This window comes from Amblyomma mixtum, chromosome 1 (assembly GCF_055824585.1).
Source record: "Amblyomma mixtum isolate Tamu chromosome 1, ASM5582458v1, whole genome shotgun sequence".
Classification (NCBI taxonomy): domain Eukaryota; kingdom Metazoa; phylum Arthropoda; class Arachnida; order Ixodida; family Ixodidae; genus Amblyomma; species Amblyomma mixtum.
In genome coordinates, this window is record NC_143012.1 from 109867668 (window position 1) to 109882542 (window position 14875).

At 42.7% G+C, this 14875-nt stretch overlaps 1 pseudogene; it reads right to left on the reverse strand.

Annotated features, from left to right (window-relative positions):
* Nucleotides 1–5392: 5392 nt before the first annotated feature.
* Nucleotides 5393–13319, reverse strand: LOC149367513 (uncharacterized; annotated as a pseudogene).
* Nucleotides 13320–14875: the final 1556 nt, after the last annotated feature.

Below are 14875 nucleotides of genomic sequence, written 5' to 3' on the forward strand. Positions count from 1 at the left end.
TGTTGTCTGCTGGACGAAGGTTGACGATATCATTAATATATAGTAAGAACAACGTTGGTCCTAGAACGGAGCCCTGTGGCACACCAGACACAATCTGACCGATCCCAGATGAAATACCGTTAATGATAGTTGTTTGAGATCGGTTGTCAAGGTAGCTAGCAAATAAGGTTAAAGGAACGCCGCGTATTCCATAACACTGCATTTTTTCAAGCAATATCTTATGGTTAACGGAGTCAAACGCTTTCCTCATATCAAGGAATATGCCAACTGTTAGCAGTTTATTTTCTATGTTTTCAATTAGCTTTTCTTTGATTTCCAGTAAGGCGGCCTCAGTTGTTTTGTTTTTTTTTGAAATCCGTACTGTTGCTTGGAGATGACATGGTTTTTCTCGAGATATTGAGAAAGACGTGTGTTGATTGCAAGTTCTGCAATCTTAGAAAAAACTGAAAGAACGGAGATCGGCCGATAATTATTTAAATCATTAATGTCACCCCCTTTGTGAATGGCAGTGACACGAGCTATTTTCAACTGATGTGGAAATGTGCCTGTCGTGAACATTAGGTTAATTATATGTGCTAATGGTATCGCAATGACATCTGCTACTTTCTTGATCGGGACTGGAGCTATGCCATCGACACCTGGAGCACTATTACTGCGTAAGGAGTGAATAATGGTAATTATTTCTGAGTCTGTGCATGGTAACAAAAACATGGAATTACTTTGTTTACTGGTTATATAGATTGAGGCATCTTGATGTGGACCATCAGTTGATTTTGGCGGAAAAACAGATAAGAAATGCCCATTAAATTCATTCGCTAGGTCAGCGCCATCATAGTTCGCGCCATGAATGTGGAGTGAGACGGGTGCGTTGGTTCTATTTTTACCTAGAAGATCGTTAAGTGTATTCCATGTTCCCTTCGAGCCATCAGACATGGAGAACTTTCTCGCGTAATAATCACTTCTTGCTTTTTTAATGTCAGCGCCTAACTTATTGCGGAACGTTTTGAATTGACGGAGAATGTCAGTGTCTTTTGTTCTCACAAAACGCGAAAAAAGTCTGTTCTTTTCCTGGATGCGGTCATACAGTTGTTTTGAAATCCACGGCTTTCTTGATTTTCTATGAGTTCTGCGCGTTGCTTGCGGAAATGCAGTATTGTAGTGTTCTTGAATAGTAGATATAAAATTTGTGTACGATTGGCATGCATCCTCCTGTCTTAAAATATTACTCCAATCTGTGCTAGCACAAAGACGTCGAAACTCTGATAAGCTGTTTTCATCAATTCTTCTAAATGTGGAAGATTCCGGTTTACTCCTGTGTTGTTTTGGTTGACTCGGAACTATACAGAATATAGGCATGTGGTCACTAATGCTTAATGTCAAAACGCCAGCCGGGACATCACTAGTGCAAATATTCGTAAAGCACACATCAATAAGCGTTTCAGAGCTGTCAGTAACTCTTGTTGGTGAGGAAATTAAGTTCACAAATCCATAGCTGTTGTACAAATCTAGGAAATTTCTCGTAACGGACGTTTGACCCAGAATATCAACATTTATATCACCAAGAAAAACCACTTCATAATTATTAAGAGACACATATTCCAAAGTTTTTTCAACAAAGTTACAAAACGCAGATACCGAACCTGAAGGCGGTCTGTATATACCTATAACAACAATTTTTCCGCAGCACAAAGACAAAGCTTCTACATCTTCATTCATTTCACAGCATTCAGGTAAACAGTGATAGCCGATTTCATTCCTCAAATAAATTGATAAGCCCCCTCTTCTTTTCTGTTGTCGCGCCAAAGATACGCATTTATAATTATCAATGTTAGGAGCATCATTATCATTGCTAAACCAGGTTTCAGAAAATACTAATACATCCCACTTTAACCTCAAAGTTGACAGCAACACAACCATTTCATCTATTTTGTTTTGCAGGCTTCGTGCATTTAAATGAAAAAAACTGAGAGAATTGTTGAGAGACTTTCCAGAATTCAGAATGTACTTAATGAAAGAATCAATATCAAAATAGGTCATGATAGGCTTCTTTTTTTCCCACAGAAGATCAGCGCGCATGAAAACCTAAGGCTACCGAATGTTTGCCAAGTCGTCTTCGCAAGCAATGCAGATTGCATTCTCTCCGGTTCTGTTCCTGACAAATATTTTGCCATTTCTCTGCCAGGTATACTGGTAGCCACACTGCTTTGCCTTTGAACGTGCCAGCCACAAGAGTCGCCTGTTGAAGGCTGTCAGGTTGTCAAAAAGGCGTATGTCTGATTCCTTAGCTTTCAGATCCTTTACTTTCGCTAGCCATTGATCTTTTGTTTTCCGGCTGACAAAGCGGATCAGCACAGGAGGCGTTTTGTCCTCATTTTTCCTGTGAGGAAGTCTGTGCACACCTTCAATTTCACTCTCAGTGACCGGTTCAAGGCTCAAAGACAATGCAAGGTCGTTCACAACAGCTAACACGTTTTCGTTCTCAGTGTATTTCAGACCATGGATCTCAAGATTCTGGCGTCGTCCATACTGTTCAAGGTCATTTATTTGCCTTTTCAATCGACCCACCTCAGCCTCAGATCCCACCGATTCTACGACTTCAAGACGTTTGTTCAGATTTTGTATTTCCGTATCGTGTCGTTTTTGCGTTTCTAGAAGCTCGTCATACTTGGCTGACATCATCTGCACTGACTGTTCAAGACTTTCTATAACTTCTTTCAAGCTACTTAGAGCGTCGACTTTCTCTTTCATCTGCAAGAGAACAGTTAACTTGGCGTTGATTTGCGATAGTTCCGCCTTGTGCTCACATGCCTGTTCATTTTTCGACTTTTCATTCGACTTTCCCCCTCTGGTTCTGGCAAGTATGCAAGTCGGACACTTCCATGTGGTCTTGGAGGCTTTCCCCTTTGTACTTTTTACATAACCTCCAGAACAGTTTCCATTGTGGTAACTGCAACTGCATTCGTCACAAGTGACACACTCGTCGCCATCATCAAGGTTCTCTTTACATGCAATACAAATAGTATTCTCCGGCATTGCTCGGGACTACAACAGAGGATAAAGTACTACTTTGGTTTTCTGCATGTTCAGGCCTACCGTTCTGCTTGTATAACTCATTGATCATGCTTTGCAGCTCATCTCCTGAGTGACTTAGCAAGACAGTGTCATTGGCGAAACACTGGATTGCATTATCAGCTCAAGAACACAGCAACTTTTCTCCATCAAAGGACCCCCTTCCAGTCGTTGGCTTTCTCCGATTTTCATGACCCTGCTAGAGTGACAATGCGGAGAGGGGACTACCCTTGACCTTGGAAGGGGGGAATAATCCCCTTCCACGTCCCACTCCCTGCATTGTCATGCTAGCAGGGCCATGAGAATCTGCAGACAGCATTGCCTGAAAGGGGGTCCTTTGACGAGGAAAAAGCTGCGTTATTGACTTGAATCCTACTACAGGGGCCCTTAGGGGAAAATTAGCAATGATGCTTCTCGTGAGAGATATGTGTGGTATATACAAACAGCCTTTGTCAAATTTTGGAACCCTGAGAGGTTTGCTTCAAAACCATGGGGCTCTTGTAGCATACATGGAAGTCCCAACTTTTGGAAGGGGAGGAAGTTCCTCTTAGCAACTAGAGATTTGGAAGGCCCGGGATACTTAACGACCCACACGGCGCAGCCCAAAACAGCCAACAAGGAACTTCCCTGTACTGATGTGGCCCCCAAAACAAGAAAACAACACAAGTTTGCCACAACTATGCACTGTTGACTTCAGCATTGGAAGTTTGATGAAAATTTTCATTCTGTAAGATGCCTTAACTTGCTTGCACACAAGACCGGCGCTGCAAAATGCATTTTGCTGCAGAAGGCTTATATGTATCAAAAAGATACCAGATCGCTTATCCCCTCTTTTGCTTGAAAAATGAAATCGGGAATTGTTCATCATTCAGATAGCCAAGAAAAAAAAGGATGCACAGCAAATAAAAAAATGAACACCTTTCTGTGGGCAACACAAAAGCAGGAAAATCAAATGAGAACTGTACACTCAAGCATATTAAGGACTTACAATTTCAACCAAATCATTACAAACTATGGTTTTGCTTCAATGAAAATGTGACGTACGACATAACATGGTAGAAAGCTTGTTTATTCAGCACACAAATAATGCGAAATCCCCAAAAGCTTACATCAAACAAGGCACCATATGATAGCGTTTGGTCAACGATCTGCTAAAAGGGTACACAAGACTGAAAATCACAGGATGGTAAACAGACTGAACTCTGTTGATATAATACGGGTTGCCTGACTGACTGAAATGAAAGGAGTCACATTTTATGGCTTGGTGAGGCAAAAGCCAGGCAAAGATACCTCCCACAGTGGCTGATTTGCTGTGGCATACAGTTGTAGAGCACAAGGTTGCAGGATCAAATCCTAGTTGCTCTGGTCACATCTCACTGCCACTCAAATGTGAAAACACGTGTGCTGCGCATTGTCAGTGCACGTTAAAGAACCCTAAATGACCAAATTATTCAAAAGCCCTCCACTATGGTGTCCCTTTCTTTCTTCCTTGTTTCACTGCCTGCTTCACCCTTTCTCTTATGACAGAGTTCAGATGTTTAGTGTAGGACAGTGTACAATCAGTAAGTAATCAAACGTGAACAACACTGAAATGCAGAGACAAGAAGGCAAACGTATCAGCTCTGAGAGACAATGTACAAACAAGGTTGATTACCACTTCTGAAACACAATCTTGGCACTTTTTAAGTAAAATTCAGATGTGCTAGTATTGAGATTTCCCTTGCTGAGATCTTCTCATTTCGCTGTTCATGTTTCAATCGTCATGTTTAAATACTATTTGTTGACAAAAGTACCACTGCTTTCCTCATAAATAATCTGCATTTGTATCTTGGATATAATAAGAAACAAATGGCAGCCTCAGAACTTTAAAAATGGACCTAACTGCAGGCTGAAAGTTGCAAACTAGCTCATTAAATTTTCACATCACGGTGTGACGACAGCTGACATGGAGGTAGCTTTCTCCTGAATCAAGAATAAAAGGACAGAACAATAAAAATAGATGGGCTTTCGCGCCTTTGGCCAATATAGTTTCTTATCACAATAAGCTTAATTCCGCAGTGCAAAAAGCAACATCTCTTTCAGTCGTCAATTAAACTCCACTGGACTCGACAACCAAAAATAAAAAAGAATTTCAATGCTCAAAATGTGAATAAAATGGCCGAGTTGTTCACTGATGTGTACAAATTTGTACAAGGGAGCAAGGCCTTGTCTGATGTTTATCATTTAGCATTGGCCTCCTGTTAGACACTGTCTGAGGATCAAATAAAGCAAACAAAATTTTTCATGGCTCACTGGCACACAGCTAAATTTGCCATGAAAGCATCTAGCATCGTTCTTGCTCATTTCCGACCTCACACAAATACGAAACGTTATCTATGTTTACAAACACACACTGTGCAAGAACATCTTCAGTAGAAAACAAATGGTGGTTTTCTGACAGCGGTGCATGCACACAAGGCACAATATGGGGCAAATAATGGGACACATTTGGCACCGATGAGCATTTGTTGGCAGTGAAAATAAATGGAATTCTGAGCCACATAAATACCAAGTATATATGAGTAGGTGCCGTCCTTCATCTTTACATAACATGTACAGCTCTTCTTAGGTACAACATAGTCTGCGGCATGAATGATGATGCTGCCCACCTGTGCACGAAAATACTTGGAAATGCTAGGTACGCAAGCAAATGTCTCCGTGAAGAGTTTTTCAAGAGTCTGCGACAATTCTCGAATTGGCTGAGCAGCTCCAAGAACACACGTTTGAAACCACCTTTTGCTCTTGGATTCTAGTTCACATTTAGCAGCTGCCAGGCGGGCTGAAAGTTGTAACTCTCTACTTAAAAATCCATATGTTTGATGCATGATGCACCTTTCTGCCACCTGCATTGGCACAGATTTTGCAGCCGAAACAAGCCTCAAGGCTCGGCCATTAGAATCCTCAAAGGGGAATGTTGAAATGCCCCAAAGTGGGCCGAACATCCGTGTTGCCTTCGGTAAGTGAAGCAGCTGATGAACGTTAAACGTTGCTGCTGCCCCTCCATAGAGTTTTGTGACTTGTGTAGCAAATTGGAAGAGTAGCTTTTCTGCATCACTAATATCACTTTCATTGACCACATCCTTCAATAGCAAGAAAACTGCTTTCACAAGAAGGGCAAAATGGGATGCACAAGAAACCCTGAAAGACATGGCAAGCTATAAAATAGTAGCCACTCTGTGGCCTTCCAGAATGCACGTTCTGAAAGTGGCATCCTTGCAAATGTGATTGGAGGCCGTAGCCTCGAACCCAAGATGTGCCTGCCAATATAGAAGGCTGAAAGCCACAGCTGCTTGGTCACACCCTCCAGCACACAATGCATGTAGTCCCCAGACCCTTGAGCTTCATAAGACAAGATGGGCCTTTCATGCCAAAGATTGCAGTCTTTGTTGACCGAAGCATCGCATTAAGCACACCTGCATGCGTCCTCTCAGCACCATGACAGGGAAACTTCACTGTTCCTGGTCATTACGGTGGCTGCTTAGGCAGCTTGGAATACATTTTTCTTTCACTACATCAGTTTACGGCATAATAAATAGTTGAAACTGCACCCTTGTGTGCATTGTTATTTTAATTCTAGTTTACTAATTGTTTACTAAGTAAGAAGCAAAAGCAGCGAGGCAATATGTGTATCTCTGCTGACGTCTCGTTGCCTGCCACAGTCACTTGCATGCAATATGTGCGAATGACAGCGGTGCTTGCTGTGCACAATCAGGAGTGAAGAGGGCGATCTGAATCACTATGGGAATGCCAAGATGTCAGCATGAGTGAACTTCTCTTTGCACCTCCTCGAAAGTTGTGAAAGCTTAGTGGTTGAGCTACTTGTGAGGATAGCAACCAGAATGCAGACATGCGTTAGATGTGACTTAGCCATGCACTTGCAGTGAAGTTCGCCGTACCTTCAATGAGAATCGGCAGGGTAGCTCGGGTGTATCTTTAGACACTTCAATAAAAAAAAAAAACTGGGGATCCTGCCTTCCCAATCAACCTGCTGTCATGGCAAGCAGCTATACATGATGGCAATAATCCACCATGTAATGAAAGTCACACTGTTCTCTTCTGAAGCCTGGTAAGTTGTTACAACTGCAACGGATTATAAATATCGGTGAGCTGCTTGCTGCTCAACATTCGGTAAAAAGGCTTCTCTCTAAAACACCTGTTAACAGGCTCTTTAAAAATTGTAGTAGAAAATTGGATGGAAATTAACTCCTTTTTTTGCTGCACATAGAATAGTATGCAATGTTTAATGTGGTTGCTTCATAAAAACCAATTTTCATTAAGAAAAAAATCCACGGATAATTCCCATTGAAAGTCACAATAAATACAACGCTGTCCTTCATGTTTGATTTTTCTTTCGACTTGCTATCTTTTCTTTTTTTCTGAGCACACATATTCCCCAGGGCAGGTTGCATCTACATTCACCGGATATAAACGTTTGCTTAGACTTCACCTGTAAAATTTGCAAAAGGCACCATGCTTCACTTACCCAGCCAGAGCTTTAGCTCTGTCCAAGCACAGATTCTACATGAGCAGGTTGCTATCAATCTATTTCACTCTGCTCATTGTACTTGAGATATCATGGTTTTTCTGGCAACTACCGTAGCAACATTGGGCAGCATTAATTGGTAACAGTTTCCAAATCAAAAAGTACTTTAAGAACAGAATGCCATTATATTGTAACAGTTGTTACACTGAAAGGGAACAGCAGCGGCAGAACGAGGGCACCAGAGAAAACCGACCTACACTTCAGCGTCGTCTACTTCTGCCCGCTGCGATCGCTTTCTTCTTCTACTTAATACTCGTGTCAATATTACATTTCTAGTCTTCGCATCAAGATGAAAAGCCTACACTGTGTTTTATTTCCAATCAACAGTATCATATCATGCATGCTATGGGCACAAAGTTAGCAATGATTAAGTCCCTACTCGAATGACGCCATTTTGGCCAAAAGGATGCTCTACGCCTGCCATCCAGCTGCGTATCCACACTTGTGAAACGAGGCAAGCTGAGCAGGTCTACAAAACCATTTGCCATCATGATTGTTTAGACAAATTCCCAATCCATGAAGCAGTTACCTGAGCAGCTAATAGGCTAGCAACCAAACCATGCAGTATAATGTGCAGTGCCCTATGGGTAACTCTAGTTTCACTTAGTCCGACCTGGTATGTGTTAGAAATTTGACCGAGTCCAAGAATCCACACCACGCCATCATTGACACAAATGACTCCTATCTTTTGCAGGTTCTTGTTAACTGTGCTTCAGTGTTGGTGTACTGTTATCTCTCAAGACTACTTCTGGCATTTGCCAAACAAAAGAATGCAGTGCTTCAGTAAGCCCAGCATATTTTAACACTGCTTATATTGCAAATTACGACAGATTGCAAGTTATTTTTACTTCGATTGAATTTTCCATATTTCTTCCCAACGGGTCCCTGCAGTGACTCGTCGCTAAAATAGTGGCTCCAGCCAAAACAAAATAAAAAATGAAGTACAACGAGCGATATCCGGCACCTGCTTGGCATTGACAGGCTCAAACCGATCTGAAGCGAACAATAGGGCCCAAAGTAGAAATTTTTCATAAAAAAAAAACAATACACCTCTCCCTGATGTAAACAGTGTGACGTCAAAAAGGTGTGCCCCGATGGGCAAAATCGTCGACTTTCGGTTCTGAACCGGTTCTTCAGGTGCCGAGCGCTCGCCCACCAGCTTTGTTCCCTCATTCGAAACGCCTGGCAGCCTTTCTTCTCCCTGTGAGAGCCTCCTCGGTATGGCGCATGTTTTGCCCATCGGACCAGAAACACGTGCGTTGATGACGTAGGCCGGGAGAGGTCTATTGAAGAAAGAATTAGAAACAGGTACACATGGGCACGCTTCCCAAGCATATTTCAAGCAAGTTATGTTGACAAGATCAGACAGAAAGCAAAGGCTAGCCCAACACCACAACACGCCTCTCCCCCTATAAAGCAGCAGGCATTAGTATGAACTGAGTGTTCAGCCTTGAACACTGCTTAGCCACATCAGCTGCCCAGGCACATTTAAAAACTATATTTATTACAAAAGAAATGTTTTTGATTAAAAAAAAAATACGAGCCACACTCACCGTCAATAGCTGTGCCTTTTTCCCAACACCAACTGCAGCCAAAATACCCGTTGAATTGTTTCATGTTTAATAGGGCCGCTCTGGCTGGGGAGTCCACACAGTAGGTGACAGCATGAACTGCAGACTTTACAGCTGTCCCAGCATGGTACCATGTCAGCTTCCCAATACTGCAATCCTCTTCAACAAATCTCTTCATAAAAAGGTGCATTGGGGGGTGAGTTTTTGAAAACCATAAGGCTGAAATGGTCACATTCTGCCATTTCAGTTGAAATGGAAGTTCGTTAATTACAAAATGGATTGGCCATATTGAAGACTTGCTAGATTCAAACACTGGTGCCCCATCCGTGTTGAAAGTGAGCGTGAGATCAGACCAAGTCATGTTCAAGTGGTTTCTTGTGCTCCTGTACAGGTCACCATCCGTGATGTCGGCATAAGTTCCTGGTTTGTGACATCTTGTCGCTATTTGCTGGAGATTTCCAAAAAGAGGCCCACTTGTTTGCTTCACTAAGTCAAGGATTTGCTGTTTCAAGTCAAACAAAAAAAAAAGCTTCCAGTGTTGATTAAAGTCTGCACTATCTTTTGGACGCCACATGACTTACATTTAACAGCTGTTTTTTTTTCAAGGCTCAACAAAGTCCCAAGGTAATCATAGCATGCCGAACAAAAAAAGTGTAGCTTCAGTGCTTCCTTTTGATTTTTCCACAGCTTCCTGAAGAAATACGTGGTGCCTGGTACAACTTCTGACCCAAAGAAAGCATTAATTAAAATCAGCAGACCTCTTACTTGTGCCCATGTTAGACCTGCATTTACAACATAAGCTAAAACCAACAAGAGTGCTTCTGCTTTCGTTGTTGTTTGGTGCGGCAGAGTCTCAGCAGACAATCTTTCAAACTGTTCCTGGAAGTCATAGGTTAATCTCTCCGCGTCAGGATCATCAACTTCACTTTCTTCATTATTGTCCTCACTCCTGTTCGCGGCAGCAGGTACGTCTTCTTCACTGCCTCCAGGTTGGGTGGGCTCTGGTTGTGAGCATGCACCAGTTTCGGGTATGCTGGTCTCCCTCTCAGAGCATGGACCGATGTTCTCATTAGCACAGCTGGCATTATGTGCTCCATCGTCTCCGCTGTTGGGTGACAATGAACCCACAGCATCTGGAGAATCCTGACTGGGGCTTCTACCTTGCAAATCCTCATTTTTTAGGTGTGAGCATGAATCGGCACTTTGTAAAGCTCTGGGAGGACCACTCACATTTAGTGCAGTGTCATCCTAAAAATAAAAAAAGAAGCAGAAATTACAAGCCAAACACAACCAACAACTGGCATGCAAGATAAAAAAGAAAAGTGAATGCGAACTGTTACTACAGGCATCCTCACGTGCCTTCTTGCAGGTAGTGATGCCCATTATAAGTGTTTGAAAAGCAACTATGACAACACAACCAAAAAAATTGGGGGGACACTTGAGCTCCACTTTTAAGGGCATGACGCGATATCGTTAATGCCTCAAGTCTGTGGCACCCCTTGCGGATCGTTGTTAACGTGCATGTACTTTGCTGCTAGCTTAATCACTAATCCCTTAATTTGTGCTGCCATTATCTCAAACTATATTCGTTAGCATGCAGTCATCAACTACTCAAAGAAATCTTTTCAATTTCAAGAAAAAGAACCAGTTCAATTTTTACATATGGGAAATCTTTGTAAAAGAAAGAAAAAAAAAGGATATCATATCATGTAAAAGACCCGGCATAGCTATAAAGCCCTGCCTTAACCAAGCTGTACAAACACGGCTTCCTGGCCTAGGGGTAACATGTCTGACTTGGGATCTAAGGGTCCCAGGTTCAACTCGCATCTCACAAGAGCTACCAGAGTTGGCAGCTCCTTCCAACACCGATATATCATGTAGCCTGCAGACATCAAGCAAACTGCCTACCAATCAGCGCCGTGCCATGTCACCAATCTGATTGCCTCCGGCCAGAGGCATGCTCGTGATTTTCCGCTCACAATGTCGACAACACTAACGACACATTTTTTGCTAAACAGGGCGCCTAATGCCAATGCATTAATAAATATAAATATTCATTATCACAAGTGAGGGCATGTTTAGCTCAAGAACAGTCCTTATTCTGCCCGTGTAACTACTACAATCTATTGAGCTCAGTAAACACATGCTTTATTTAACCTACCACCTAAGCTACTCAGGTAATTGTGATTTTCTAGCAGTGCAGGGCCCATACGAAGGTGAAATTAGGATAGACAGCGAGTCCTAACCAGCCACTGCCTGTGGTTTGCAAGCCTGTCCCAACGTACAACAAAGGGGGTGCAAGAGAACTTTTCATTCTTCTGTCAACTGATGCGAAAGAAAGCTAGGCTGCCAAAATGACTAAGACAAGCAAAGGTGCACTGCAAACCTTTAGGACACCGCTGGCACCTATGCAAGGCATTTTCTGTGAGTAACATTCAAATACACGACAACAGTGACCACAAGCTGTGCCAGAATCTTCATAGAGAGGTGGCAAGTTAAATTTCGGACAAGCGTGATGCCTGTCACATTCGTGCACGTGGACAAAAAATAAAACTGCAAACAGTGGCGATAGCTTCACATACTGACCAGAGAGAGAGCCTAACGAAGGCTAAATTGCCAATATTCATCCTCTTTATCAGGATCTCAAGGAAGTGTTCAGCAAATTTTTTATGCGGGCCGACAACTTTCAGGCCAAAATCACCACCTCTTACCTCTCTTTGGCACCGTCACAGAAGCTAACAGCTACCAGTTAACATTTTTAAGTAGAGAGAGACCGAGACTCCCTAGAATTTTTCAAGGCCACTTATGTGGTAATACACTAATAATAAAGCAGCAGTAAATGACATCATCAGTAGCACATGGCTCATGTCTTGCACACTGTCTTTTTTCCTTTACTGGTGGTCTGTTTTGGTGGTCTGTTAAGTTGAATATATTATGTAGTGAGACAGCAGATAACCACAGGCAAACAAACTTTGTGCTTAGCAACTACATTGTAGTTGGTTTCCTGTTTTTGGGGCTTATTTTTCTTTCTATTTGTTTTGAGACTTCAATGTGACTCTTGGAGCATGACAGAGTGGTAAACATGGTAGAAATTTTGGGTTTCCTTGCTTATATAACCTGTCATTTCACTTGATCCACAAAAAAAAAAAGCAGTTTGAACTTTGTGCCTTGTGGTGCTGCTTTTCCTTTTTTGCTGCCTGGTCCTTGTCCTGTTTATGAACAGACAACTTTCCTAGATATGAATAAACTAGCTTGGAAGAATTTCTTACCGGACCCATAACATGTGGAGAATCGTGACTGGGACTGCTTCCTTGAATGTCCCCATCTTGCCGGTCTGAGCAGCAAATGCCACTCTGTAAAGCCCTGGAAGGATCATTCATGATGAGTGGTGCGTCATCCTAAAAAATAGGAAAGGAAAAAACAATACTATAAACTGTTGGCATGGGTTAATGAATGTCTGCTACCCTGCGATTCTTCATCTACCTTTTTACAGTCGCCATCAAATGAAACGCGGACAGAAAAGAATTCGCCGCTGGAGAAGATCTACAGATAAGACATACCTTTAGCTACCGCACAGCGGTCTCCGCGCCATTTCTAAGGAAACTTCTAAAGGCTAACTCTCTCGTTTTGCTGCTCCCTTTCAAAGTGTCTTCTCGGTCTTTAATTCAACGCTGAGATAAACGCACGCGCACATACGATAGGTAGACTTTTTGAGTCGATCTTTTCTGCATGTTGCAGAGCTTGTGTGGAAAATTTTGCGCGCTCTAGTATTCAGTGACCCAGTAGATGCTCGCTGTTCCCGATTTCAACTGTCTGTGCGCACCTTATTTTAATACAGACGCTAACTTACACTGCATACACGCGCACACACTTACACACACGCACACACACACATATACACACACGCACGCACACACACACGCACGCACGCACGCGCGCGCATGCACGAGCGCGCACATAATCTATACATACATACATACCTTAACGGCACCCCTTTTGCGTCTGTTCCGGATGTTCCAGAGGGTTTGTTTGGGAATTTTGCCGTTTGAACCAGGTTCCAAGTATTGCCTGTAGCGCTTTCGTGACTTCTGTGACATCGCGAAGTTGGCTGCTAATACGCCCGGTGCCAAAAACCGTTCCCGCTCGTTGAATCTTCAGCAGACGCTACGGCCGTCACTGTACTGCGCTGTACTGTCACTCCCTGGCTCCGTGCAAAAGCGATCTTCCCGCCATCATGCCGCCACCACGTGTAGTGTTGCCACCTCTATTTCCGAGCATTCCACCAAAATGTTTTCAAAAATTCGCTAATAATCCGCTAAACAAATTTGGAAAACACCAAAATATCTGCTAATATGTACTGCGATGCTAGATGTAAAAATACTTGCACTGCGTCTTTCCTTGGCTTAGAACTGTGATCAAAAAAAGGGATTCCTTAAGCAAAAACGAAACCCCACGAATTTCGATGGAGGAGAAATATAATAGAAGCCCGCGTACTGTGCGATGTCAGTGCACGTTAGAGAACCTCTGGTTCCCAGGTGGTCGAAATTTCTGGAGCCCTTCACTACGGCGTCTCTCATAGCCTAGTCGCTTTGGGACGTTAAACCCCATAAACCAAACTAAACCAAACCAGAATGCGCATCGCCGTTTGAAGCGGCGTCTGCTTGTGCGCGTATCACAACCAGCCATCAACATGAGATCAAGGAAAAGGTGGCATATTTTATCCCGCAACTGTGGCTAGGAGGAAAGAGCATTTTCTTCAAGCGTTCAGTCAGATTATTTTTTGAGCAACATTCGTTGGCATATTGAATTAGAAATATTATAGCGCAAACAAAGACACGGACAAAAAAGAGAGGAAACACACACACGAGCGCTAACTGTCAACTGAATTTATTCGGTGAAAGCCACACCTTTTTATAGGCCGAAGGATCGTGAGAAAAAAAAAAAATGACAAAAAACAAGACAAGGGTTTCTAAGGAAACTTCTAAAGGCTAACTCTCTCGTTTTGCTGCTCCCTTTCAAAGTGTCTTCTCGGTCTTTAATTCAACGCTGAGATAAACGCACGCGCACATACGATAGGTAGACTTTTTGAGTCGATCTTTTCTGCATGTTGCAGAGCTTGTGTGGAAAATTTGGCAGCGTTGGCAGCGTCCAGGGCAGCTTGTACCGCATCGTTCCTGCGAGCGTTCCTGCCAGCAATTTTGTTTAAAGGCGTGAGTAAAGAAAACCAAACATAAGTAGGCTGTAAGGTAATCCTGTTCTCCTCAAATACACAGTCCGAAATAACCCATATAAAAAGTACTCCACAAGGGCCATTCTTCATAGGTTTATTTTACCGGGCGCTTCAGCGAACACTTCCGAAATTTTTACATTGCCTCGCGCATCGCATGTTCCTTGCACGAACAGGGACTGGAATGTTGTTACAAGTGACGACATTGCTTCACTGTGGTTAATGACATACATTGACAAATATTTTGTTACTGATATGTCAGTTCAATTGATTCGTCAACAATGATTCTGTATTTGCTGTTGCCAATGTCTGATGAAAGGTCCTCTTTAAAGTGCGGGTACAGAACATTTTAACCACTGCAGCGCATTTTGTCCTCTTCATTCGGCAGTCTCTGGCAGCCGCACTGTCTGGGAATGATTTCTTGAT